Source organism: Chrysemys picta, chromosome 3 (assembly GCF_011386835.1).
Source record: "Chrysemys picta bellii isolate R12L10 chromosome 3, ASM1138683v2, whole genome shotgun sequence".
NCBI lineage: Eukaryota > Metazoa > Chordata > Testudines > Emydidae > Chrysemys > Chrysemys picta.
The window spans coordinates 139607423-139634786 of record NC_088793.1 but is presented as its reverse complement, the minus strand read 5'-3'; the positions used below and the strand labels follow the sequence as shown (position 1 = coordinate 139634786).

The window sequence follows — 27364 nt, the reverse complement described above, 5'->3', positions numbered from 1 at the left end:
GATCACCTTCCATGAAGAAGAATGGGACAAGATCCCGTGTTCATGTTTCTTCCTGAAAACCAGTCCATGTAAAACCATATTCCAAATATTTTGGATCGTATTTGCGGTTTCTTGGCTTTTAACTGCTGTTTGAATCCTCATACGCCCTTCTTTTGCTGCAAGTGGCAAATGACTCCTTTCAGTACACCCCTTTCCTTCACTTTTCTTCAGAAAACGGTCCATTGTTAAAATTACTTCTACAGCAACTTTTCAAAATGGTTTCAACACAACCTGTGCTGAGGCAGGCTGTCAAGTAAACACAGGTGCCTGAGTACAGGAAATACCTCTGTACAGGAACTGGTGCAGGGGGCCTGCAGCGGTTGGAAAGCAGGGCAATCGCAGGACCGCAGGCACAGGGGGCGATGCCAAACTAAACTGCTTGGGCTTGAAGTCCTGGCCAGGGGGCCTTAGGCACAGGCTTCAACCCCGAGGCCTCCGCAGAGCTGTGGGCTGGCTCTTCAGCTGCCTCTGGATATGCGGGCTGGCTGGGGCTTCAGCCCTCAACCGCCAGGGGAACTTTAGGCTGGCTGGGGCTTCAGTCCCCAACCCCCCAGCCACCCACAGAGTGGCAGGCTGGCTGGGGCTTCAGCCCTCAGCTCCCAGCCGCGGTAGCTGCTGGGAGAGAGGCGCACTGGCTGGACCTTCAGCCTCCAGCCGCTGCAGCCACCAGTGGAGTGGTGGGTAGCTGGGGCTTCAGCCTCCCTTTGCCTGTGAACCTACTGGCAACCCCCATCAAAAATGGGGACCGACACTTTGAGACTTTGAGATCTCTTGGTCTGGGCTTTTTTTGCCCTCTGCGGGGGGACGCATTCATGAGGCCAACAGACATCTTCTCCCTGTCCTCTTTTTCTTCTCTTGATGGTTTGCCAGACACTCAGCTACTGATAACTTCTTTCTCGATAGGCCATTCCATGTCAGGTGCTAGGAGAACAGAGAATCCATACAAATGTTTACTGTACTAATACTAGCCACCATGTTAACAGTTATAAAATGTTACTTCTCTCCAAATGTTCACAATCTTACAATTCCATTAATTTACACTGTTCGTAGTCTGGGGTGCACTTGGAGATAGTAACTTTTTTTTAAAGTTATTTTACCTTGAATGGGCTTCCCTTTAAATTAGCTCTGTAAAATTTTTTGTGGGAGGGAAAGTGGGATAGAGTAGTAATTTCAGGCTGTCCTTGAAGGATATTACCATGAGGCCTGTCCCTAAGATGTAGGAAAGGGTCCCGTTCAGAAAGTCCAAGAGATAATCAGAAAGATAGACAGCATTGTGGCTTGCTAGGATGGGCTCTTGAACTGTTGCTGGAATGGAAAGAAAACACTACCTATGTGGATGGCCCTAGGAAGACACAATACTGTTGTATCTTTCTTGAACTAATCTTGAATTTTTGCCTGAAATTCTCATTTATAATACTGGTTGATCAGCACAAAGAGCACTGCAAAATAAATTGAATTTTGCAGCTGTTATGCATGCCCTGTAACTTTTTTAATAATGCAATGTACTGTAACGAATGAGTGCTCGGTGAACAGTTTAGATGCCTTTTTTTTTACCCCTGCAACCTCAAATGCCTTATAGTATATGCAACATGAAATGTCTAAAAGAAACCCTCTAACCTCAAGTGGCCAATTTAGTACTTTTAACTTTACATGTATGGAAACTTTAAAATCTGAACAGATTCAGGGCAATGACCAAATTGTGGTCTTACATGCATAATCCATTGATATATTTTTTCTCTTTTTGTTATGATAAAATTGATTCAGTTACAGTGTATTTGCCTTTGATTTTTTTTTTCTGCTCAATGTCTGCCATCTTGTGCAGTGTCGTGTGGGTTGGGGAGGCAGTTGAGAGATAGGGATAAGGTACATCAAGCAGTATGGGGAGGGGCGGTGAGGAATAATTCATTTTGCTTTGTTGGCATGTTTTTGGGGAAAAAAGGGCTTTTAGACCTTTAATTTTCTGGCTTGGGTGAAGACAAGCAAGTGGAGGACTAAGGATGCGGCGCAGGGACAGATGCTTTTGCTCTCCACTTCAGCAATATCTGCCAGACGTGGGAGCATACAGCTGGTACCTGAAAGAAAAGTTTCCAGATTGCTCTAAATAGCACATAATACTTAGTGGATGAGATCCTCTCTGCAGTATGGTCACTCTGATTTGATGGGAGAGAAGGTCTGTTTCCAGCTGGGTCTCTTTCTGGCTGTAAAGTGTGCAGAAGAGATTATTATTAATTTATATATATTGCAGTAGCAGCTAGGAGTACTTGTCATGGATCAGGACCCCATTGTGCTAGTTACGAACACAGAGTAAAAAGATCTTGGTTATCCTGGGGAACTTCCTCCTGGTCAGGTTTCCAAAGATGCCTGCTTTATTGCAGGCCATGGCCAATGTAGCTAACATATATCATGGTTCTGTGGGGGTCTCTTGGGCAAGAAATCCAGTCCAGCCCCATGACATATTCACAAGTACTGGGAACATTACTGGAAGTCTTGTTTTTATCTTTTGCATTTTTGTAATTTGCTTCAGTTCATTGGTAGAGGGGGAACATCTGGTCAAGATGACCTCACAGCATTGGAGAGCACATAGGTAACCTGACAGACCAACTGATAGAGCCTTGTGTGGATACAAAATTTGTATCCACGGCCGATGCGCAATCCACAAAAACGGTCTGCAGATATCCGTGGATTTGCAGGGCTCTACCAATTGACATGTGACGCAGTACAGTATGGGATAGCATTGGCAGGAGTACCTGATGTGGTATAGTTAACTCAAAATGGGAATGATGTAAGCTTATAGTGGAATAACTCGTTCTGAAATAGTTATATTGCTTCCATAGTGGATTAGTTATAGTGGGATAAGACACAAGATAAATTGAAAAACATTATTTGTGTGGAACAGAAGACTCGTGAGATATCGAGGGGGCAAAACAGATTCAGGGGACAGGAGGAATATAAAGCACGGAACTGGATTCAGGGAATTGGGGGAACTAATTTAATAATTTACTGAAATCAACTATTAACTTAAAAAGTGACACCATTTTACAGTAGAATGAGATGTATCCATTTCTTAGGCCAGGTCTACATTAGAAACTTCTGCTGGTATAGTAATATTTGTTAGGGGAGTACTTTCTTTTATAATGTTTTATGTTAGCAGAAACTCTAGTATAGACAGACTTATGCTCGTGTTAAAGCACCTTTGCCAGTATAACTCATTTGAATTGGGAAACTGGTATAAAATATATCAATAAAAGCTCTTTTTTTTGCTCATATAATCTTCATCCACACTAGGAGAGTTTGCCAGTATAGTTATATTGGCAAACCTTGTCTACTGTACACCTGGCCTTGGTTTCAACAGTTCTTCTTAAATATGTTATTCATGCTTTAGTTTGTGTATATATCTGAAAACAATCTTACTTTAAAATGCCAAGAATATTTCAGCAGTGAGTTACTCCGACACATTCTAATAGCTGCTCTATAGTAAACAGAGTTGGATGAATATCACAACAAACGTTAATGAATAACCACACACATTTTAAAGGAATTAATTGAGCTACAGCATATAAAACAAGATTGAACCCCTCTGCCCCCCAAAACTCACAGCTCTCTTTGTCTCATCTCTTGTAATTCTATGTGCTACATAAAGACTGATACAAAATAAAGGTATAATTCCACCTAAGAATCCACTACAAGTTTCATCTTGATATTGTACTCTTTCTGCATATGTCAATTGAAAATCTGCATCAAAGGGAACATTATGTAAGTGAGGAAAGCAGAGCATCCTCTCTCATGTCAATGGAAGGTATTCATGTAAGGAGTGCAGAATAGAACATTTGAGTTTAGATTTCCCATGCTGATTTTTTAAAAGAATTATACCCTAAATAAGCAGTTAATAATCTCTCTCAGAGGTCCTTAAAATAGACATTTAAACAGTAGCTTCTTTGATTCTAATATTGTATAACCTTGCAACTTCAACTATGTAGTTTGAGAATAAATTGACCCTCGCTGCCTAGGATAATATACTTGCACAAACAAAGAGAATGAGTTAGTTAATTGGCACTAAGTAAATCATAAACAAAAATAAAATAGTAGAAAATAAGTTGATACTATGTATAATGTGTAGAAATCGATGTTTCTGTCCAAAAGTAGAAGTTATTTCAAAAGTTAGAATTGAGGGATCATATATCAAATTGTTGTCATTTTCAGAGTTCTATTGTAAATGCCTGAAAAAGGAATTTGAAGCAGCTCAGCATTGCTGAGCAAACAAACTGTTGGAAAAGTAACTTGGTCTGTTTCATAACGAATACTTAAGACATTTAAACGCCCGCCCCCCCTATAATATATGAAATCGAAGTAGTAGTGGTTGTAGATACTTGACTGAGTGCAAGTGGTGGCCTTAGTATAAAAATATATGGGAAATAGAACAGATCCCATTATATCAGTATTAATTGTCTATGTCTTTTTCAAGGATCCTATCTGTATTTTATTTTATGTATGTATATTAGAATTTTGGAAACGTCTATTGTGCGTTTTTTTAAGTATTAAATTGTTCTCATCTCCACCTCTCCACTAGGGGGTGAAATCTTCATTTATAATTCAGAAAATTATTTTAAGAAACCAAAACAGAAATAAAATTTGAAGAATTTGTTTCTCCTACTTACATATCATGCAATGAAGATTTTACATCAGGCGCTGTTTTTTCCTCACTGTCATACTTTTGAGGAATAGAATGCATTGTGGTCTGCATTTCCCAATCTAAGTTTATGAAAGTAGTCCAGACAGTTTGACCTTAGATAGACCTTTTAGTCTCTGGCTTGTCAGATGACAGGGACGGCACTCCTAATTGGCATTCAGATCACAGTCAGCCACTGGGCTTAATGCATAACCAAGTACCGCTTTAGGATTTAGACAAAGCCACACTGGCAAAACATCCCAGTTGTCAGGGTAGCTGACTGTTTCCTAAAGAACTATTACATAATGGAGAGACTGAGTAGAGCTTTAGGAAGCAAATTTTTTTTAAGTAAAAGTTTTTTTTAAAAAGCCTCTAATTTGTGAAAAGAAACATTTTTTTTCACTGATGAGCTCATTCATTGTTTCCTGGTTCTTTTTAACTTCTCAAGGTAATAAATGTAGTTCGCTATTTTATGTGATGACTACAGATGTAATCTGAAACTATAGCTGTTTTGTGTCAAGAGGGAAATGGACAGAAAGTATATATCTATATCTATATATCTATATATATATCTATATATATATATATATATATATCTATATATATATATATATAAGTGTTTTGGAATCTTAACATTGACAGATGTTTACTGCTTTTGTTAGAGGTCAGCTTTTTGAACTTCAGCTGTTTTGTCATCTTAAATTAAGACAGTAGGGGTATGCTGGAAATCAGCTGTTCAATTAAAATTATAAATTACAAAAAATAAAAAAAAATCCAACACTTTCCCCTTTAGATATTACTATCAATGCCTTAGAAATCAAAAATTCAAAATTTGCCTTAAAATCTTATTTGTAATTTTCCAGTTTTACAACCTTTGTCCGCGTGCTAGTTCCCATGCAGATTGAGAGGGTTTGACACTTCCTGGTACTTTCTGTTCTCAGGCAGCACCAGGGTGACATCATACTCATACACTGCCCTGAAAGCCACATAAGAACAGGATGTAAGGAGAGCAACTGTTTCACTCTGAATTAGAGAAGTGAATGTGAGTACTACAAAGGCTGCTTAAAAGATTTGTTGTACTTCAGTTACAGTGGCACAGGGGACTCTAATCTCCATTACAATGCATTTTCTTTGCTCTGGATATTCTGGCATAAGCAATTTCATTTAATCAGCCTTAGTGATAAATGTATTAGATTGTTTAATTGTATCATGTCCTTGTTTAACAAAACATTTTATAAAATTTATTTTGTGATTTAAATATTCTTGTGTACTACACTCCCCTCCTTCCCCCTCCCCCATGGCAATACTTCCAGCCACTAGTCATTGCTAAGGTTAAGATTTTGTCACTGTTATTACTAGTATAAGTCACACAAAGGTCACGGGTAATAAAAAAAATTCATGGAAGCCCATGACCTGTCCCTGACTTATACTAAAAATAACGGTGGCAAAATGGGTTGACGGGGGAATGAGAGCCCAAGCCCGGCTGCGGGAGGGGGCAGTGGGATGAGAGGGTAGGGAGGGGAAAGGGTCCAGCACCTGTGCCACTGTGACTGACAGATTTGGGGTCCCCCCTGGGTGCTCAAGGCAGCTCAGAGCTGCAGGGCCAGCAGCTGGGAGCCCCTGGGTCCCTCTGTTGCCCCAGGTGGCTGGGAGCTCCAGGTTCCCCATGCCGGCTGACAGCTTCAGCCCTGCCGCCCTGGGGCTGAAGCAGAAAATGTCATGGAGGTCTCTGGAAGTCACGGAGTCTGTGACCTCCATGACCTAAGCTTAGCCTTAGTCATTGCTATCTGTAAAACAAACCACTAGATTGGTTTCACCGAGACTGCTCAAGACACTCTTCAAAGAGTATGCATGAACATAGGATGGATGGCTCTCTCCAGGCACATTATTTTTTGTGGGGGAAGGGAAGAAGGAAAATATGGAGCACCTCTTGCAAGACACAAGAGTTTTGAGAGAGGTACCCTTGTTGTCAGGTGCACATACTCCCAACCACCAGATACAGGATTTTGGCGGAGCTGCAGATACAAGATTTGGAAAAAGATATCTCTTCAGTACTAAAATTCCCTCTTCCTGGGAGAAAGCCCTACAGGTGACAGCAGTCAGTCTTGGATCATTCCTGTATTATGTCACTGTAAGTCACGCTTTATATGCATATTCATAGAAAAATGTACAATGGCCTTTAGAACATCGGTCTGGTATATTTATTTTACCTGTGCTGTGGCCTTCTCCACAGCCATCCAACTTATTCCTATAAAAAACACACATTTCATCAGAGCTCAACAAAAAATTGTAATAATATAAATAGAATGTTCATGGGAGAGGGAATCTAAATGCATCTTGTTTTTAAAAACAATGAAATTTGCGTTGACAGACTCTCTGTAAAATAGTAATCAGTCTTATGTTAAATTTATGTTAATTTCTTTTTGCCTAGGGGCCCCTGGCTTCTTCGTTTCCTTTGGTTAGTTTTTCCAATGTCTGGTTTATTTTAAACTTCATCTATTTCAATACATTTTGCTGGGAATGCTTTCATACTGATCTTGCAAAGACTTAGGCATGTGTTTATGCACGGTAAGTAGTCCCATTGTAGCCAACTGAAGCATATGTATAGGTCTTTATAGATCTTACCTGCTTTGTAGTTATCTAACTATTTTCTCAAAGTATCTGATGTTTCTTTACTGGTGTACTGCAAGGAAAATTTTTGGCTGTACACTTTTGTGCTCCTCCTTACCTTTATTTCCAACACAAAAAGATTTGTGGTTTTTTTGTTAGTTTTTTTTTAAAGCATTAGGAATACCATGATCTAATTTCTTTTTTTTTTTTTTTTTTTTTTTTTTTTTGCTGCAGGACTCTGAAGAGCGGGAAGTGGTGCTCATATATGAATAAGCCGCAGAAAAGTTGAAGCTCATGTTTCAGTCCAGTGTAATATCACCTTCCCAATCATTCCACTCCAGTTTTCTAGAGTCCTTCAGCAAAAAGAGGGGCATCAGGTCCTGACATTTCTAATGGAAAGAAACAAGAAAAACGTTTTTTTTGTGAGAGTTTGTATGGGAACTTTTTATAATGTATGAAGCAGTAAAGGGGGAATCTTTCTTTCCTTTGCAATTAACTATGAAATGTCTCAACTCTGATGCATTTTACAATGAAGTAACTGAGATAGAGAAGTTGTGACTCACTCGGGATTACAAGGTGTGTGAGAGAGTTCGGAATAGAACCCCGGAGGAGTCCTCCTACCTCTTGACAAATACTCCTTTCCGCAGAACATTGAGATCTTAAGGTATCATAGGCAACCATTTCCTAACTTTTGAGTACTTGAGTTTGCAACCTCAGTAATGTTCTTTTGATGTAGTTTTTTGTGTCTAATTTATTTGCTTTTTAAAAAGCAAACTGAAAAACTCATATTGACACTCAGCTGGGTCATCAACAAGGTTCAATGCTTTAGATTGATCTATGCACCTCTGCTACTTGAACTAATGGAGTAAATTGATATCAGTAGTAGAGTTTCATCCTCTGTGTGGATCAACACTAAAGGGTAATGAGAGAGATGCTTGTCCAGTGGATTACATAGTAGAGGAATGGTGAGACTCAGGAATCTTGGATTTTATTTCAGGCTGTGGAAGGGAGTGTTTTCTAGAGGGTTTAGACACTTCTGCCCATTGTCTCGAAGCTTGACCTCTTCTGGCCAGTCCCTTCCAGTCTATTCCTGTCCCAGTCCTGTCTCTTTTCCACTCTGTCTCCTTGTCCCAGTTCCGAGCTCCACTCCTCAGGTTTCTCATCTGAGTACCCTTGCACAGACAGTCCTAGTCTCCCTCCTGGTCTTGCTGTCCAAGTCCCTATCTCCACAACTGGTCCCAGTTCCCCCTTCCTGGTTCCTTGTCAGATCTGTCTCTCCCCTTTCTCCCATTGAATCCTAGTCTTAGGCCTTGGCTACACTTGCGAGTTACAGTGCAATAAAGGAACCCTGGGTGCACTAGCTCAGTACCCATCCACACTGGCAAGGCACGTAGAGTGCTCTGACTCTGCAGCTACAGCGCTGCTGGTACTCCACCTCGGCGAGCGGAATAACATTTGATGCACCCCCGCTGGAATGCTGCGGCACCAGTGTGGACGCCCTGGTCGTCCTATAGTGCGCTCTGATCGGCCTCCAGAAGTGTCCCACAATGCCTGTGCTAGCCATTCTGGTCATCACTTTGAACTCTACTGCCCTGCGTTCAGGTGACCAACTGTCAGACCCGTCCTTTAAATTCTCTGGGAATTTTGAAAAAATCCCTTCCTGTTTGCTCAGCCAGGTGTGGAGTGCTCTCAGCGAATCTTTCCAGGTGATCATGCCTCTATGCACCAGGCAAGCCCCAGTATGGAGCAATGGCAAGTTGCTGGATCTCATCAGTGTTTGCGGGGAGGAAGCTGTCCAGTCCCAGCTGCGCTCCAGCCATAGGAATTACGATACCTTCGGGCAGATATCAACGGACATGATGGAAAGGGGCCATGACCGGGACGCACTGCAGTGCAGGATTAAAGTGAAGGAGCTGTGAAATGTCTATGACAAAGCCCGCGAGGCAAACCGCCGCTCTGGTGCAGCCCCCGCAACCTGCCATTTCTACAAAGAGTTGGACGCGATACTTGGGGGACCTCCTCCACTCTAGGGACCACCATGGACACTTGAGAGCCTAGTGCAACAAGGCAGGAGGAGGAGGAGCAAAGTGGGAGCGAGGATGCTGAGGCAGAGGGAGCACCCTGGAATCCCTAGATGCATGCAGTCAGGAGCTGTTCTCAAGCCAGGAGGAAGGTAGCCAGTTGCGGTGGCCGGTGCTTGAGGAAGGACGAACACCAGAGGAGGTTCCCGGTAAGCAGCTTTTATTTTGGGAAGGAAGTTATTCGGTGCAGGCTCTTGGGGCAAGGAGGGTTAGGGCTGCATGCATGCCTAGATGCGGAATAGGGTGTTGATGTGCTCTCTCACATCGCGGTAATCGGCCTTAGTGATCTCTTTAAAGGTCTCATCTAGAACTTGGGCAATGCACTTGCGCATGTTTCTTGGGAGAGCCACTGTGATCCTTGTCCCAGTAAGGCTAACTTGTCCGCGCCACTGTGCCGTGAGGGGTGGGGGGACCATTGGTGCACACAAGCAAGCTGCCTATGAGCCAGGGCGGAAGCCGCATTGCAGTAGAAGACCCTCCCTTGCTTCCCAGGTCACCCTCAGCAGTGAGATATCTTCCAGGACGAATTCCTGTGGAAAATGTGGGGACAGTGTTCAGTATAGGCGCCCCCTGCCGCTGTTGGCTCTCCCCAAGGCACAAAAACCCAGAGGACAGTATGGCCGTGAAACAATCAGTCACGCTTGACCCTGTGCTTACTCACCATTTTGGGGCTCCCATGGGTTATGTGCACTTGCTTTGGGATGGGAAAATTATGCTATTGTGTAGACTGTGCTTGCTCTTAAGTACAGGGGAATCATTGCTCTGTCTGGTGTGAACAATGCTGCCTCTGTTAAGTGTTGCATTTTGTCTTTACAGATGCAACCTTGAGATCTCAGCCGTCCATGTTATCACCGGCCGAAAGACTCCAAAGAATCAGAAAGAGGCCACGTAGAAGCAAGGAAGATCTGTTGCATGAAGTAATGCAGCATTCAAGTAACGAAAATCAAAAAGTGTAGGAGTGGCGGGAGATTGAAAGGAGGGTCCGCCAGCAGAATGCGGATCACTGGCACCAATGCACGGCGCGGCTGCTAAGGAACATGGAGCTCCAAGTAGACTCGATACAGGCACTTGTAGCAATGCAGGTGGAGCACTACTGCGCCCACCCCCTGCAGCCCTTGTGCCAAAACTCTTTCCCTTGTGCCCCCATGTCACCTCCAACCCACTTTCCCCAACATCCGGGTTCTTACTGCCACCAGCTGCCTCCAACACCTGTAGCTTCACCACCCAGCCCTGAAAACTACCACCCTTACCCACTGCACTCAACCCCCATCACCAGGCAGTATAGCCATCCTGAAATGCAGCACTCATTGCACAGCACTCCAGACAGGACATATGCAAATCTGTGACTGTACCGTTCCCCATCCCCTTGCCCTTTCTGTTTCCTAAGCAGTTGTCTCTCTTCAATAAATGCATTTTCTTTTCAATAAATGGATTTTTTGGCTTTGAAAACATTCTTTATTATTGCATAAAGTAAAAGATACCTTAGCCCAGGAAAGAAACAGGCACTGCAAGTCAGCGTAGCAAACACAGATTCCTACTAACATTGGAACTACTGCACTTCACTCCCGTGCAGGACACCAGACATTACTGGTGGCTTTCAGCCTCAAATTGCTCCCTCAAGGCATCCCTAATCCTTGCAGCCCCACACTGGGCCCCTCTAATAGCACTGCTTTCTGGCTGTTCAAATTCAGCCTCCAGGTATTGAACCTCCGAGTTCCATGCCTGAGGAAATCTTTCACCCTTCCCTTCACAAATGTTATGGAGGGTACAGCATGTGGCTATAACTGCGGGGATGCTGTCATCGGCCAGGCCCAGCTTCCCATACAGAGCGTGCCAGCGGCCCTTTAAACGGCCAAAAGCACATTCCACAGTCATTCTGCACCGGCTCAGCCTGTTGTTGAACCACTCCTTGCTGCTGTCAAGGGTTTGATGAGCCACGGCATTAAAGGGTAAGCGGGGTCTCCAAGGATCACAATGGGCATTTCGACTTCCCCTACAGTGATCTTCTGGTCAGGGAAAAAAAAGTCCCAGCCTGCAGCTTCCTGAACAGGCCAGTGTTCTGAAAGATGCGTGCGTCATGCACCTTTCTGGGCCAGCCTGCATTAATGTCAATGAAATGCCCACGGTGATCCTCAAGTGCCTGAAGAACCATCGAGAAATACCCCTTCCGATTAACGTACTCGGAGGCTAGGTCGCTGGTGCAAAATTGGAATATGTGTGCCATCTATTGCCCCTCCGCAGTTAGGGAAACCCATTTGTGCAAAGCCAGCCACAATCTCTTGCACGTTACCCAGAGTCACGGTTCTTCTGAGCAGGATGCAATTAATGGCCCTCCAAACTTGCATCAACACGATTCCAACGATCGACTTTCCCACTCCAAACCGGTTAGCGTCCGATTGGTAGCTGTCTGGAGTTGCCAGCTTCCAGATTGCAATAGCCACCCGCTTCTCCACCGTCAGGGCAGCTCTCAGTCTTGTGTCTTTGCGCCGCAGGGTGGGGGCGAGCTCCTCATGCAGTCCCATTCAAGCTTTTCTCAACCGAAAGGTCTGCAGCCCTTGCTTGTCATTCCAGACTTGCATGATGATGTGATCCCACCACTCAGTGCTTGTTTCCCGAGCCCAAAAGCGGCGTTCCACGGTGGTGAGCATGTCCGTGAATGCCACAAGCAAACTTGTGTCATATGCGTTACTCGAGTCGATATCGTTGTTGGAGCTCTCACTGTCACTTTCGATCATAAGGAATAACTCGACTGCCAAATTTGATGTGCTGGAGAGACTCGTCAGCATACTCCCCAGCAGTTCGGGCTCCATTCCTGCAGACCGAAAGGGAAGACAGAGCACGCAGTACAAAAAATGTTGAAAGATGGCGCTAAATGTGGGTGGAAGCAAAGGGAATGCTGGGATGCGAACTGATGCATCATGGGGCGTTGGGACAGGACCCAGAATGCCCATCACTCCACGTCTCCTTTCCACAAGCCACAGCACCAGAATGGGAAGAGGTGCTCTGTCGGATAGCTGCCCATAATGCACTGTTCCTAATGCTGCTGCAAGTGTGCTTGCAGCTGTTAGCGTGGACAGACTGCAGTGCTTTCCCTTCTGCGCTCTCTGAAGGCGGGTTTAACTCACAGCAAGTGTAGCCCTTAGTCTTCCTCTTGGGGCTGCTCAGCCAACCACAGCCTCTCTCCCTACTAAGTCCCCCTTCCCCCCAAAAACCCAACCCTGTTCTTTGGCTCCTTTACCCCAGTCTCTTTGCCCACCCCCCTTGCAGTCTAGGTCCTTATCAGATTAATCTCCTCCCCATTTCCATTCTGTTCCCTACCACTCTTGTCTTGCTAATCACTAGGTTAAAATGGTGTGCAGTGTTTCTAAGACAGATAACAAAAGGAGGTGACAGACTTGCAAACCTTGGCTAGGAAGGAAGATCAGCTCGAGGTAGCTCATTTTTGTCACTGTTTAGGCCTCATGCGACCAAAGGAATGATGATCTGAGAATCTTGCAATTTTTTTCCCCTGAAGAAGAGGTGAAAAGCATAGAGTAGAAACATTAGTTTCCTTATCCAGACAGTCTGAGTCTCCCCCTCCCTCGTCCAATCTAAATATCCTGCTCAACCCCAAGCAAACTGACTCCCAGTCATCTCTTTTCACCTTTGACCCAGTCCCAGTCTCCTTGCCCAGACAGTCCCAGTATATCTTCCCCGCGCCCCGCAAGTCCCAATCTCACCAGATTCATCCCACTCCTTTCTCTTCCACCAGGTCTCTGGCTACTGCCCCCGCTGCATTTGAATCAGACTGCTTCGTCCCCCAAACTGCTTTGTTACAAGTGAGAAGGGTTGGTTTGGTTATTGAGAGCACAAGAGAGTTTCCTTGCTCTTCCTTCTAGCACATGGACTCACTCTAACCTGGAGCAGCCTTTTCAGGGATAGTTTGGCTTCGCCCATGTGATGATGGTACATGCCCAGTTGCTCTGTGGGGATAGTGCATGTAGTCCAGTCAGCATTAGGAGCGGTGAGATGTTTGAGCATGCTCAGTGAGGACAAAGTTCAGAGATTTTTTGCTGTTAAGCTCAGCAATTCTCTACTGAGCATGTGTGAACTGCAGTCTTTCAAAGACTGAGATGGTTGAACTTGAGTGCCTGGTATTAAGTGAGGATATTGATATAACAGGCATCACAGAAACTTGATGGAATGATGATAATGGGACACAGTAATACCAGGGTACAAAATATATAGGAATGATAGATTAGGTCGTGCTGGTAGGGGAGTGGCACTATATGTGAAAGAAAGCATGGAGTCAAATACAGTAAAATCTATAGCAGTAGGAATATACAATTGACCACCTGACCAGGCTAGTGCTTGTGAAACGCTCCAGGAGGTTAGAGAGGCTATAAGAATAGAAAACTCAAAAATAATGTTTCCTATATTGACTGGGTACATGTTGCCTCAGGACAGGATGCCGAGATAAAGTTTTTAGACACCATTAATGACTGCTTCTTGGAACAGCAATTCCTGGAACCCATAAGGAGAGGCAAGTCTTGATTTTGTCCCAAGTGGAGCACAGGATCTGGTCCAAGAAGTGAATATAGCTGAATTGCTTGGTAATAGTGACCACATTGTAATTAAATTTAACATTGTTGTGGGAGGGGAAAATACCAGAGAAGCCCACCACAGTAGCATTTAACTTCAGATAGGAGAGCTACACAAAAATGAGAAAGCTAGTTCAATGGAAATTTAAAAGGTACAGTCACAAGAGTGAAATGCCGGCAAGCTGCATTGAAACTTTTTAAAACACTGAAATAAATTGCCTAGGGAGGTTGTGGAATCTCCATTATTGGAGATTTTTAAGAGCAGGTTAGACAAACACTTGTTAGGGATGGTCTAGATAATACTTAGTCCTGCCATGAGTACAGCCTGGACTAGGTGACCTCTCGAGGATCCTTCCAGTCCTATGATTCTATGAAAAACCCCATAAAATAGAGGGTCAAACTAAATATATACTACTAATTAAAAAAACATAGAGAACCAAAAAAGTGCCACCAAGCTAAACAACAGAGTAAAAGAAGTGGTTAGAGGCAAAAAGGCATCCTTTAAAAATGGGATGTCAGATCCTATTAAGGAAAATAGAAAGGAGCGTAAACTCTGGCAAGTCAAGTGTAAAAGTATAGTTAGGCCAAAAAAAAAAAAAAAAAAAAAATTGAAGAGCAACTAACAAAAAAAGACATACAGTACTAACAGCGAAAAATTTTTTAAATACATCAGCAGCAGAAAACCTCCCAAACAATCAATGGGGCCACTGGATAATCGAGATGCTGAAGGAGCACTGAAGGAAGACAAGGCTATTGTGGAGAAGCTAAATGAATTCTTTGCTTCGGTCTTCACTGCAGAGGATGTGGGGGAGATTCCCACACCTGAGCTATTCTTTTTAGGTGACACGTCTGAAGATTTAGGAACAAATTGATTAATTAAACAGTAATAAGTAACCAGGACCAGATGGTATTCACCCAAAAGTTCTGAAGGAACTCAGATGTGAAATTGCAGAACTACTAACTGTGGTATTTAACCTGTTGCTTAAATCAGCTTCTGTTCCAGATGACTGGAGGATAGCTAATGTGACACCCATTTTTAAAAAAGGTTTCAGAGGTGATCCTTGCAATTACAGGCCAGTAAGCCTAACTTCAGTACCCAGCAAATGGGTTGAAACTATAGCAAATAACAGAATTACTAGACACAAAATGAACAGAGTTTGATGGGGAAGAGTCACCGCTGCTTTTGTAAAGGGAAATCATGCCTCACCAATCCATTAGAATTCTCAGAGCAGGTCAACAAACTTATAGACAAGAGTAATCCCGTGGATATAGTGTACTTGGACTTCAGAAAACCTTTGACAAGGTTTGTCACCAAAGGCTCTTGAGCGACATATGCAGTTATGGGATTAAAGGGAAGGTCCTCTCATGGATCAGTAACCATTTAAAAGACAGGAAACAAAGGGTAGGACTAAGTGGTCAGTTTTCATAATGGAGAGAGATAAACAGTGGTGTCACTCAAGGATCTGTACTAAGACAAATGCTGTTCAACATGTTCATAAATGATCCTGAAAAAAGATAAAAAGTGAGGTTGGAAAATTTGCAGAGGATTCAAAATTACTCAAGATAATTAAGTCCAAAGCAGACTGTGAAGAGTTATAAAGGGATCTCACAAAAGTGAGTGAGCAACAAAATGGCTGATGAAATTAATTGTTGATAAATGCAAAGTAATGCACGTTGGAAAACATAATCCCAACTATACATACAAAATGATGAGGTCTAGATACCACTCAAGAAAGGGATTTTGGAGTCCGTGTGTATCTCTGAAAAATCTGCTCAAAGTGCAGCAGCATTCAAAAAACTAACATTAGTTTTCCAATCATTAGGAAAGGGATAGATAATAAGACAGAAAATATCTTAATGCCACTATATTAATCCATGATAGGCTCACAATTTGATTACTGCATCCAGTTTTGGTCATCCCGTATCAAAAAATATTAGTATTGGAAAAGAGAAGGTCAACAAATATGATTAGGGGTATGGAACAGCTTCTATATGAAGAGAGATTAAAAAGACTGGGACTTTTCAGCTTGGAAAAGAGATGACCAAGAGGTGATATGATAGAGGTCTATACAGTCACAGTGTGGATAAAGCGAATAAGTGTTATTTACCCCTTCACATAACACATGAATCAGGAATCACCCAATAAAATTAATAGGCAGTAGGTTTCAAACAAACATTTAAGGAAGTACTTCATACAATGCACAGTCAACCTGTGGAACTCATTACCAGGGGAGGTTATGAAGGCCAAAAGTATAACTGGGTTCAAAAAAGAATTGGATAAGTTCATGGAGGATAGGTCCAACAATGGCTGTTAGGCAAGATGGTCCAGGGATGCAATGGTCCTATGCTTTCATAGTCCTAACTCTCTAACTGTCAGAAGCTGAGAGTGGATGCCGGGATGGATTACTCATTAATTGCCCTGTTCTGTTCATTTGCTCTTGAAGCATCTGGCATTGGCTATGGTCAGAACACAGGATATTTGGTTAGATGGACCTTTAGTTTAACCCAGTGTGGCCGTTCTTGCATTCTTATGATTTATAACTTGGTGAAATTTGGTGGATTTTCATGATAATGGCAAAAGGCACATCCCGAGAACTTTCAGGTCCCTTCTCCAAAGAATGGAGGCTGTTCAGAGAAAAGATTGCCTGAATTTCATATGGGCTAAAAATATATATTTTTCCTAATCCCTTTCTCAAGAATGGCTGAACGATATTCACTGAAATTTCAATGATGATTTAATAATATTTAGCCTAGGCAGATACCCCTCATGGAAATTTTCAGCCAAAATTAAGTTTGGTGAAGTTATAAGCAACTGAAAAGAGGGTCTTATAATAGGAAGTGTCAGGTAACCTTAATAATAGGTGATGCTACCAGCTCTGGCTATAATTATTAGTGCTTTTTAAATTTGACTTTGTGGAGAAGAGCACAATAGATATTCAGTTGTTCCTGTTGAACTCACCCACACAAATGCACCACGAACATCTTTGAAACTGTTAATTGAGTAAGAGACCTGAAAACAAACAGCTGTGTCAGTACAAAGAGGAGAGGTGAAAAACAGGAATGGTGTGCCATCTTGATGTGTTGTTTAATAATTAAAAGAATGGTGGGTCGGCATGTACACACTGTAGAGCCACTGAACAAAAAGCACATAGAGATTCCAACTAAAACTGAATCAAAAGAGAGAAGATTTTTTTTTAATCATATATATATAGAGAGAGAGAGAGAGAGAGAGAGAATGGTGGCTGTCTATCAATAAAACTCTTACTAGGCTTCCTGTTGAAGGAAAAGGCCCAGGCAGCGACCGTCGAATCATGGAAGTAAATGTGTGGATATGCATGTGGTGTTGGTGAGAGGGCTCTGGCTTCTTCGACAATGGGCTGATAGTCCAGGACAGAGGATTGCTGTGCTGGAGTGTGCTTCATTTATCAAATATTGGGAAGAGCATCTTTGGACATCTGGCTAACCTGATAATGAGAGCTTTAAACTAGGTCTTATGGGGGATGGTGACAAAAATCTGGCCAGTGCGCATCTGCTCAAGTAATGAAGACCAAGGGAAAGGGGCTAATTTCTGAAGAAGGGACTAGAAATCAAAACTGTATTACAATAGCAAGAAGAAAAGCAATAGGGCAGTCTGCAAAATACCTTCAATGCCTGCATACAAATTCAAGGAGTATGGGGAATAAGCAGGATGAATTGGAAGTCATGGTATATGAAGAAAATTATGACTTAATTGGCATTACACAGACTTGGTGGGACAACTTCCATGATTGGAGTACCAGCATTGAGGGATACAGCTTGTTCAAAAAATATGGGTATGGGGAAAAAGAAGCAGGTGTTGCACTGGTTGTCAAGAATGTATAAACTTGCTCCAAAGTCCAAGAGGGAAGTCAGTGACAGACCTACTGAGACTCTCTGGATGAGGATAAAAAGGGAAAAGAACAGTAGCGATGTAAGGGTGGAGGTCTGTTATAGACCACCAGATCAGGAAGAGGAAATGGATGAGTCATTCTACAAGCACGTAACAAGATTAGCTAACACACATGAACTAGTGTTAATAGGGGATTTTAACTTTCCTGATATCTGTTGGAAGACTATTACAACAAAATATAATGTGTCCTGCAAATTCTTACCATGTGTAGGGGACGACTTTCTGATTCAGAAAGTTGAGAAAACAACTCCAGGAGGGTCTTCCATTTTGGATCTGGTTTTGACCAACAGGGATGAATTAGTTGCGAACGTGAAGGTGATTGGGAACTTGGGAGGGAAGTGATCATGATCTGATAGAATTAAAGATCCAATGGAAAGGAAGGCATGAGAAAAAGCAAAACAAGGACACTGGACTTCAGAAAGGCAGATTTCAACCAACTCAGAGAAATAGTAGGCAAGGTTCCATAGAAAGACCAATTAGGAAGAAAAGAAGTCGAAGGGAACTGGCAGTTCCTAAAAGATGCAATACTAGAGGCTCAACATCAAGCTATTTCAATGCGGAGGAAAGTTAAGTAGAGCCACAGGAGGCAATGTGACTGCACAAGGAGCTTTTTAGCTATCTAAAAATCAAAAGGGATACAGAAAGGAAATGGAAGGAGGGGCATGTCACCAAGAAAGTATATATATGGGAATAGCGCAAGTGTGTAAGGACAAAATCAGTAAAGCCAAGGCAAAGAATTAGTTTTATAGCTGGCAAGGAATGTTGGAGACAACAAGAAAGGGTTCTTCAGTTATGTCAGACAAAAACGAAAGATCAAGAATGTTGTGGGTCTGCCGCTCAGTAGAGAGAGGTGATCTGGTAATGGAAAATGATAGGAAGGCAGAGCTGCACAATGCCTACTTTTCTTCAGTCTTCTCTCAAAAAATAACGTGACCAGAAATCTAGCAAAGTTACCATAGACAATAAAGGGGAGCGGATGCAGATTGGGATAAGTAAAGAACACGTCAGAGATCTTCTGACCAATTTGAATTAATTCAAGTCAGCGGGGCCTGATGCTGTTCACCCGAGTACAATATTTATATTCCAGTTGATATATTTTATAATTATATGGTAAAATGAGAGAGTATGCAATTTTTCAGTAATAGTGTGCTGTGACACTTGTATTTTTATGTCTGATTTTTTGTAAACAAGTAGTTTTTAAGTGAGGTGAAACTTGTGGTATACAAGACAAATCAGACTCTCGAAAGGGGTACAGTTGTCTGGAAAGATTGAGAGTTACTGGAGCAGATGACCCTTATGGTTCCTTCTAAGCCTATGAGTCTATGATTCTTCTACCCATTGTTTGGTAACACTAGATGTGAGGCACTTTTTATTTAAAAAAAAATGCTTTGTCTTTTCATTTCCAGGGCAGATTAATGATGATATAAAAGGAAATCCTGACCACCAAAAGCTTACTATGTTTATAGTGTTGTTACTTTGCAGTTGTCCTTGTTTTAGTTGTCCTTGCTTTCCTATTCATGACAATAAGTATCATACTTGTGACTGAACACTGATAGGCATGTTAAACTATTTCATGCAAAACATCTTGTTACTACTAGTAATGCTTTAATGGTAACAGACTTTGCTGAGGATGGTAGTCTCAAAATAAGGGCTTGGAACCTTGGTTTTACTTTGAGATTACAGATTGCAGCCAGCACAATACTGAACAGGTAGGGGTGAGGGTGGGGAAGGGGGGGAACAAAGTGCAGGAAAACAGCTAATTATAGTAATTGCAGCTGGTTTCAAAGTACTTCTAACAGTTTGTGCATAATGCTTACTTGAAAGCATCAAATCGGTGCTAGTTGTGAAATAGAACACCTGTTTGTTGTTGAGCATGTGTTTATGCAGATGATTGTTGTTGTCAAAGCACCTTGATGTAGAGTAGTCCTGTTTACATTTACATTCTCCCCAAAGGATTAACAGTGTTCTCTCAATAAATTTGCAGTCTATTCTCCTCTCAAAGGCTGCTGTTTGGAGGGTGGTGTGAACGAGGCAACAAGTGCTTGCTAATCACTTGAATATACATAATTAGCGACAGTCTGGTGCACAGGAGTCTTTGTACAACCATAACAATACTGATTGGCAGTAGCAGATAACAATAGTTATGGCATGATGCTATTTGTTGAATATTTGAAGGTGTTTTTTTATATTTTCAGTGGGTATTTTGAGTTAATTATGCTTGTACTCTGGAAATCTTTGTTATCTTTGAAATTGTGTTAACGTCCAATGTGTTAAAGATGGGTCACATGATTTGATTTAATCCAAAGAATAAGATCTTGAAATCTTTGATAAAAGCACTAGACAGCTTTGGAGGCTCAGTTGGATTCACTTTGTTACTTAATTATTTTATATTTTTACATGTCTGTGGGCAGAAATACCAAAATGGCACGCTAAAAGGCATTTTTAACCATTTTTTTGGACTAATAGGCAGAAGGTTATTCTGGAGTTCTGCAGAGATCAGATCTACACCCAACACTAAAATCTCTTCTGGCTTTAAAAGTCTGTGAATTGGCGAATAAATCGTAGAAAGTGTCCTTTCTAATTTGCATACTGAAAAGGTTCAGAATAGTAACCAAACTTGGATATTTATCAGAATCTGAACTGAATTTCTGAAAGTTTAATGTTTTGTCTAGGAGTTAATCAAAATCATAGAGTTCAGCACTCTACAGTCTCTATACCCTCAACACTCTGCCTCCCATATACTCCATATATTATTTGGATGGGCAATTTGGTCTTTCCTCCAAAACCAGGCATTTAAAGGAAGGTACAGTGTCTGCACACCCCAGTTTTCTTGCTGGATATGTTCTATGGGTCAACAGTGCTGTGTTAGCACCTGTGCAACCACAGACTTGCCGAAAGAGCAGCTGAATGAGGGCGTCAGGCAGATCACTGTAAATAGTGTTGTCTTGAGTTCATCTCCTCTTATATTCATATGGCTTGTGTCAAGATCAGATGAGTGTAATGTGGGCCTTGCTGGAAGCAGTAGACAGTGGATGAGAAGCCTGGGCAACAGGAGGAGAAATGGCGGAAGTGTTTGTTTACTACTTTTTAAAAATGGGGCTGGGAATCAGTGAGTTTATGTCCCTTGCCAGCATCAAACCACCCTGCCCTCAGGGGAGAAACTGCAGGACACTTCAAAAACAACGAGGAGTCCTTGTGGCACCTTAGAGACTAACAGATTTATTTGGGTATAAGCTTTCGTGGGCTAGAGCCCACTTCATCAGATGTATGACGTGAAAAATAGAGGAGCAGGTATAAATACATGAAAGGATGGAGGTTGCTTTACCAAGTGTGAAGTCAGTCTAACGAGATAAATCAATTAATAGCAGGATACCAAAGGAGGAAAAATAACTTTTGAAGTGGTAAGAAAGTGGCCCATTACAGACCGTTGACAAGAAGGTGTGAGTAAGGGAGAAATTAGTATTGGGGAAATTAAGTTTAGGTTTTGTAATGACCCAACCACTCCCCGTCTTTATTCAGGCCTAATCTCATGGTATCCAGTTTGCAAATTAATTCCAGTTCTGCAGCTTCACGTTGGAGTCTGTTTTTGAAGTTTTTTTGTTGAAGAATTGCCACTTTTAGGTCTGTTGTTGAGTGACCAGGAGACTGAAGTGTTCTCCTACTGGTTTTTGAATGTTATGATTCCTGATATCAGATTTGTATCCATTTATTCTTTTGCGTAGAGACTGTCCGGTTTGGCCAATGTACATGGCAGAGGGGCGTGGCTGGCACATGATGGCATATATCACATTGGTAGATGTGCAGGTGAACTAGCCCTGGATGGTGTGGCTGATGTGGTTAGGTCCTATTATGGTGTCCCTTGAATAGATATGTGGACAGTGTTGGCACCGGGGTTTGTAGCAGGGTTTGGTTCGTGGGTTGGTGTTTTCGTTGTGTGGTTGCTGGTGAATATTTATTTCAGGTTGCGGGGCTATCTCTAGGCGAGGATTGGCCTGTCTCCCAAGGTCTGAGAGAGCGAGGGATCGCCCTTCAGGATAGGTTGTAGATCCTTGATGATGTGCTGGAGAGCTTTTAGTTGGGGGCTGTAGGTGACGGCTGGTGGCGTTCTGATAGTTTCTTTGTCGGGCCTGTCTTGGAGTAGGTGACTTCTGGGTACCTTTCTGACTCTGTCAATCTGTTTCTTCACTTCACCAGGTTGGTATGGCAGTTTTAAGAACGCTTGATAGAGAGTCTATAGGTGTTTGTCTCTGTCTGAGAAATGGGCGCAAATGCAGTTGTATCTTAGAGCTTGGCTGTAGACAATGGATAGTGTGATGTGGTCTGGATGAAAGCTGGAGGCATGTAAGTAAGTATAGCGGTTAGTAGGTTTCCGGAATAGGGTGGTATTTATGTGACCATTGCTTATTAGCACTGTAGTGTCTAGGAAGTGGACCTCTTGCGTGGACTGGTCCAGGCTGAGGTTGATGTTAGGGTGGAAATCGTTGAAATCTTGGTGGAATTCCTCAAAGGCCTCCTTCCCATGGGTCCAGATGATGAAGATGTCATCAATGTAGCGCAAGTAGAGTAGGGGAGTAAGGGGACGAGAGCTGAGGAAGCGTTGTTCTAAGTCAGCCATAAAAATGTTGTTTTACTGAGGTGCCATGCAGGTACCCATAGCAGTCCCGCTGACTTGAAGGTATAAATTGTCCCCAAATGTGAAATAGTTGTGGGTGAGGACAAAGTCACAAAGTTCAGCCACCAGGTTTGTCGTGATGGTATCAGGGATGCTATTCCTGATGGCTTGTAGTCCATCTTTGTGTGGAATGTTGGTGTAGAGGGCTTCAACATCCATAGTGGCTAGGATGGTGTTTTCTGGAAGATCACCAAAGGATTGTAATTTCCTCAGGAAGTCAGTGGTATCTTGAAGATAGCTTCCTGTGACCCTGGCACCAATCAGAGAATCATAGAATATCAGGGTTGGAAGGGACCTCAGGAGGTCATCTAGTCCAACCCCCTGCTCAAAGCAGGACCAATCCCCAACTAAATCATCCCAGCCAGGGCTTTGTCAAGCCTGACCTTAAATACCTCTAAGGAAGGAGATTCCACCACCTCCTTAGGTAACCCATTCCAGTGTTTCACCACCCTCCTAGTGAAATAGTGTTTCCTAATATCCAACCTACATTTCCCCCACTGCAACTTGAGAGCATTGCTCCTTGTTCTGTCATCTGCCACCACTAAGAACAGCCGAGCTCCATCCTCTATGGAACTCCTCTTCAGGTAGTTGAAGGCTGCTGTGAAATCCCCCCTTGCTCTTCTGTTCTGTAGACTAAATAAGCCCAGTTCCCTAAGCCTCTCCTCATAAGTCATGTGCCCCAGCCCCCTAATGATTTTCGTTGCCCTTCGCTGGACTCTTTCCAATTTCTCCACATCCTTTTTGTAGCGGGGCCCCCAAATGATGCATTACTCCAGGTTTGGCCTCACCAGTGCCAAATAGAGGGGAATAATCACTCATATCCAGCTTCTTATTCACTGTAATCCCCAGGTCCTTTTCTGCAGAACTGCCACTTAGCCAGTCGGTCCCCAGGCTGTAGCAGTGCATGGGATTCTTCCGTCCTAAGTGCAGGACTCTGCACTTGTCCTTGTTGAACCTCATCAAATTTCTTTTAGCCCAATCGTTCAATTTGTCTAGGTCACTTTGGACCCTATCCCTACCCTCCAGCGTATCTACACCCCCTCTCCTCCCGCCGCGAACTTGCTGAGGGTGCAATCCATCCCATCATCCAGATCATTAATGAAGATGTTGAACAAAATTGGCCCCAGGACAGACCCATGGGGCACTCCGCTTGATACCAGCTGCCAACTAGACATCAAACCATTGATCGGTACCTGTTGAGCCCGACGATCTAGTCAGCTTTCTATCCACCTTGTAGTCCATTTATCCAATCCATACTTTTTTAACTTGCTGGCAAGAAGACTGTGAGAGAACATATCAAAAGCTTTGCTAAAGTCAAGATATATCATGTCCACCGCTTTCCCCATATCCGCAGCGCCAGTTATCTCATTATAGAAGGCAATCAGGTTGGTCAGGCGTAACTTGCCCTTGGTGAATCCATGTTGACTGTTCCTGATCACCTTTCTCTCCTCCAAATGCTTCAAAATGGATTCCTTGAGGACCTGCTCCATGTTTTTTCCAGGGACTGAGGTGAGGCTGACCGGTTTGTAGTTCCCCAGATTCTGCTTTTTCCCTTTTTTAAAGATGGGCATCATATTTGCCTTTTTCCAATCGCCTGGGACCTTCCCCGATTGCCATGAGTTTTTCAAAGATAATGGCCAATAACTCTGTAGTCACATCAACCAACTCCCTCAGCACCCTCGGATGCATTAGATCCAGCCCCATGGACTTGTGCATGTCCAGCTTTTCTAAATAGTCCTTAACTGTGCTTTCACCACTGAGGGCTGCTCACCTCCTCCCCATACTGTGCTTCCCAGTGCAGCAGTCTGGGAGCTGACCTTGTCTGTAAAGACTGAGGCAAAAAAAAAACCATTTGAGTACTTCAGCTTTTTCCACATCATCTGTCACTAGGTTGCCTCCCCCATTCAGTAAGGGTCCCACTCTTTCCCTGACCACTACCTTGTTGCTAACATAGCTGTAGAAACCCATCTTATTACCCTTCACATCCCTTTTTAGCTGCAACTCCAATTGTGCTTTGGCTTTCCTGATTACACCTCTGCATGCTCGACCTATATTTTTATACTCCTCCCAAGTCACCTGTCCAAGTTTCCACTTCTTGTAAGCTTTCTTTTTGTGTTTAAGCTCACTGAAGATTTCTCTGTTAAGCCAAGCTGGTCGCCTGCCATATTTGCTATTCTTTCTGCATATCGGGATGGTTTGTTCCTGCGCCCTCAATAAGGCTTCTTTAAAATACAGCCAGCTCTCCTGGACTCCTTTCCCATCCTTCCTCATCAGCATAGTTAGTAAAGCAGGAGAGAGGTGCAAGCCCTGTTCTTTGAAGATCTGTGTTTGATTTTTTTTCTTCACTAAAATAATCATTTTTGGGATGGTTCCATATTTTATGGCAGAGATAACCTTTTTCTTACTGAATTAAGATTATAGAATTGGTTTTTTTAATTCCAGTTCTAGAAACTTCAAGAAACTAGGGGCTACTTTCTATAATTTTAGTAGAGTGATACCAATCACTTAAAGGAGTTCAGGGCCTTGGAATGCCATTTTAGCCTGCATGATGGCCCTTGAAGGGGGAAAAAATGAAGCTGCACTGCTTCTGAATTCATTGTTTCCAAATGGATAAAAGTTCTAGTCTGGAAATCTTGTTTCACTTCAGGCAGAGAAGACCCAGGTGCTTTGAAAGTACACTACACTGGAAATAATAGTAAATAGTGTTATGAGCTGAAAAGATGAATGATCATTTTTGGAGACCAGTTAAGGCAGCCACTTGGATCATGCATCATTTACTGTTCATGTTTTCTTAACACTACAGATTAATGTTTAGGAGTGCAGCAAGCACCTCTGCGGTGCTGATCCCTTCTTGCTGTACAGCACTGCACTGCTTTAGAAGGCTCCTAGCATCTGGACTGGCATAAGAAGAAAAAAAAAGTGTAATTTTTCCTGATTTTATCCCCACATGTAAATTATGGAAGCCTAACTGCCCACACGATTGGGGGAATGCAGAGACTTTAAACCACCTCTAAGTCCCCCTGCAAATCTGTGCCTGAGTACATTTTAGTTGGACCCAGAGGATTTATGCCATTATTAAGATTTCTTGGTATCTTTTAAATATCAATGACCCATTCGCTAATAAGTATTAGGCTTTCCTGGTATTCTGCTCCAGAAAATTCAGATGGTAGTGTTCAGATGATTTACAAAGAACTTTCATAGGTTAGACACATAGTGAAAATATTATTCAATAATTGGTATTTTTCCTTGAGGTTAAAAGGTTAATTTTAAGAATGCAACTAGTATGTAGAAATTCATTCCCTCCCACCCATCTTGTAGTGCTGTGCTAATGTGCTGGTGTTTTTGTCAGCAGTTTTTAGTTCTCTGAGGAAATTATCATTTGGAGGTTATTAAAAGCAATCAGAAAATATGGATTTCATTAAAGTTCTGTAAGCATTGTTGTTCATGCTTATACTAGACTGCAAGTATAATCTAGATTTCCCCACATCCTGTACATCCTATTCTACATTATAGAAGAAGACCTTTAGTTTTCATTTAATTTAGACCAGTGTTGCTTTTTTTTGTTTTTTCAAAAAGGAAGTTGCACCCATGCTTCTCAGAAACATTCTGAAACTCGATGAAGTGGAAAGAATACATGGCTACTTTTAATAAATATTTTAATTAAAATGGACATTTCCGAACCTTCAGCAGACCACGGCCTGTTCAGATGTGACCTCTTTTGTGACACCACTGGTACAGAATTATTCAAGGATTCTAAAATCAGTTTTGTAAGTCGGTTCCATTTTTGTGTTTTATTAATCAGCAAACTTTATTGATTTAATAGAAAAGGTTTTGTTTAAATATGAAAACAGCAGTGTTTTGTTCACTAATTATTAAAGTAAGCTAATAAAAGATTTACAGTTTTATGTTGTAACTTATCCTGTGGCGTCACAAATAGCATCCTTCAGTAAGTTATACTAAGGATCAGCAGCTAAAATCTCAGAAGTGCCAATTTTAGAATTAATGGGAAAAATGTTTCTTATGATGTGAAATTTCAGAATATTGAATAATATGATTGCAGATTTTTAAGGTAATCAGATAAGTTCTAAAATTGTCTTTTACATCAGGAGTGTACTAGACACCCAGTAGTTACCAACTTTTAGTTAGAAATTAGGAAAAAAAATCTTGCTTTTTCTGTTTGTGGAGAAAAAGCACAACTCCTAAACATAGGTTAGTATTGTATGGAGTATGTGCAAATCAGAAAAACAGGGACAAAAGTTTCTCTTAGGTTGTTGCACTAGGCCAGGAGTAGGCAACATATGGCACGTGTGCCGAAGGCGGCACACAAGCTGATTTTCAGTGGCACTCACACTGCCCGGGTCATGGCCACCGGTCCGGGGGGCTCTGCATTTTAATTTAATTTTAAATGAAGCTTCTTAAACATTTTAAAAATCTTATTTACTTTACATACAACAATACTTCAGTTATATATTATAGACTTATAGAAAGAGATCTTCTAAAAACGTTAAAATGTATTACTGGCACGCGAAACCTTAAATCAGAGTGAATAAATGAAGACTTGGCACACCACTTCTGAAAGGTTTCCGATCCCTGCACTAGGCTATGTAAATTAAATTAAGTTTCTGTGATGCAGGTCATGCAACTTGAAAGGCCTATCAATGACAGAAATTCTGCAGATAGGGTTGTATAAAGCTATTTAAAAATTTTTCAAGTTATGACTGGAAACTGGCTAATGTTTGTACACTAGTTACAAAAAGGGAGGAGGCTGGAAACACTTAATGAATTCTA

General features: G+C 42.2%; 1 protein-coding gene across 9 annotated transcripts in view; it reads left to right on the top strand.

Annotated features, from left to right (window-relative positions):
- Positions 1 to 27364, top strand: part of AKT3 (AKT serine/threonine kinase 3) — a 303148-nt gene that overhangs the window by 81302 nt on the left and 194482 nt on the right. The window contains exon 2 of one of the 9 annotated variants that reach the window (XM_065589155.1): positions 7550 to 7692. The exons of 5 other annotated variants lie outside the window; for them this stretch is intronic. The gene's annotated coding sequence lies outside the window, so the exon portion shown is untranslated. 3 more of the 9 variants (XM_065589156.1, XM_065589157.1, XM_042848400.2) reach the window with 3 other exon arrangements.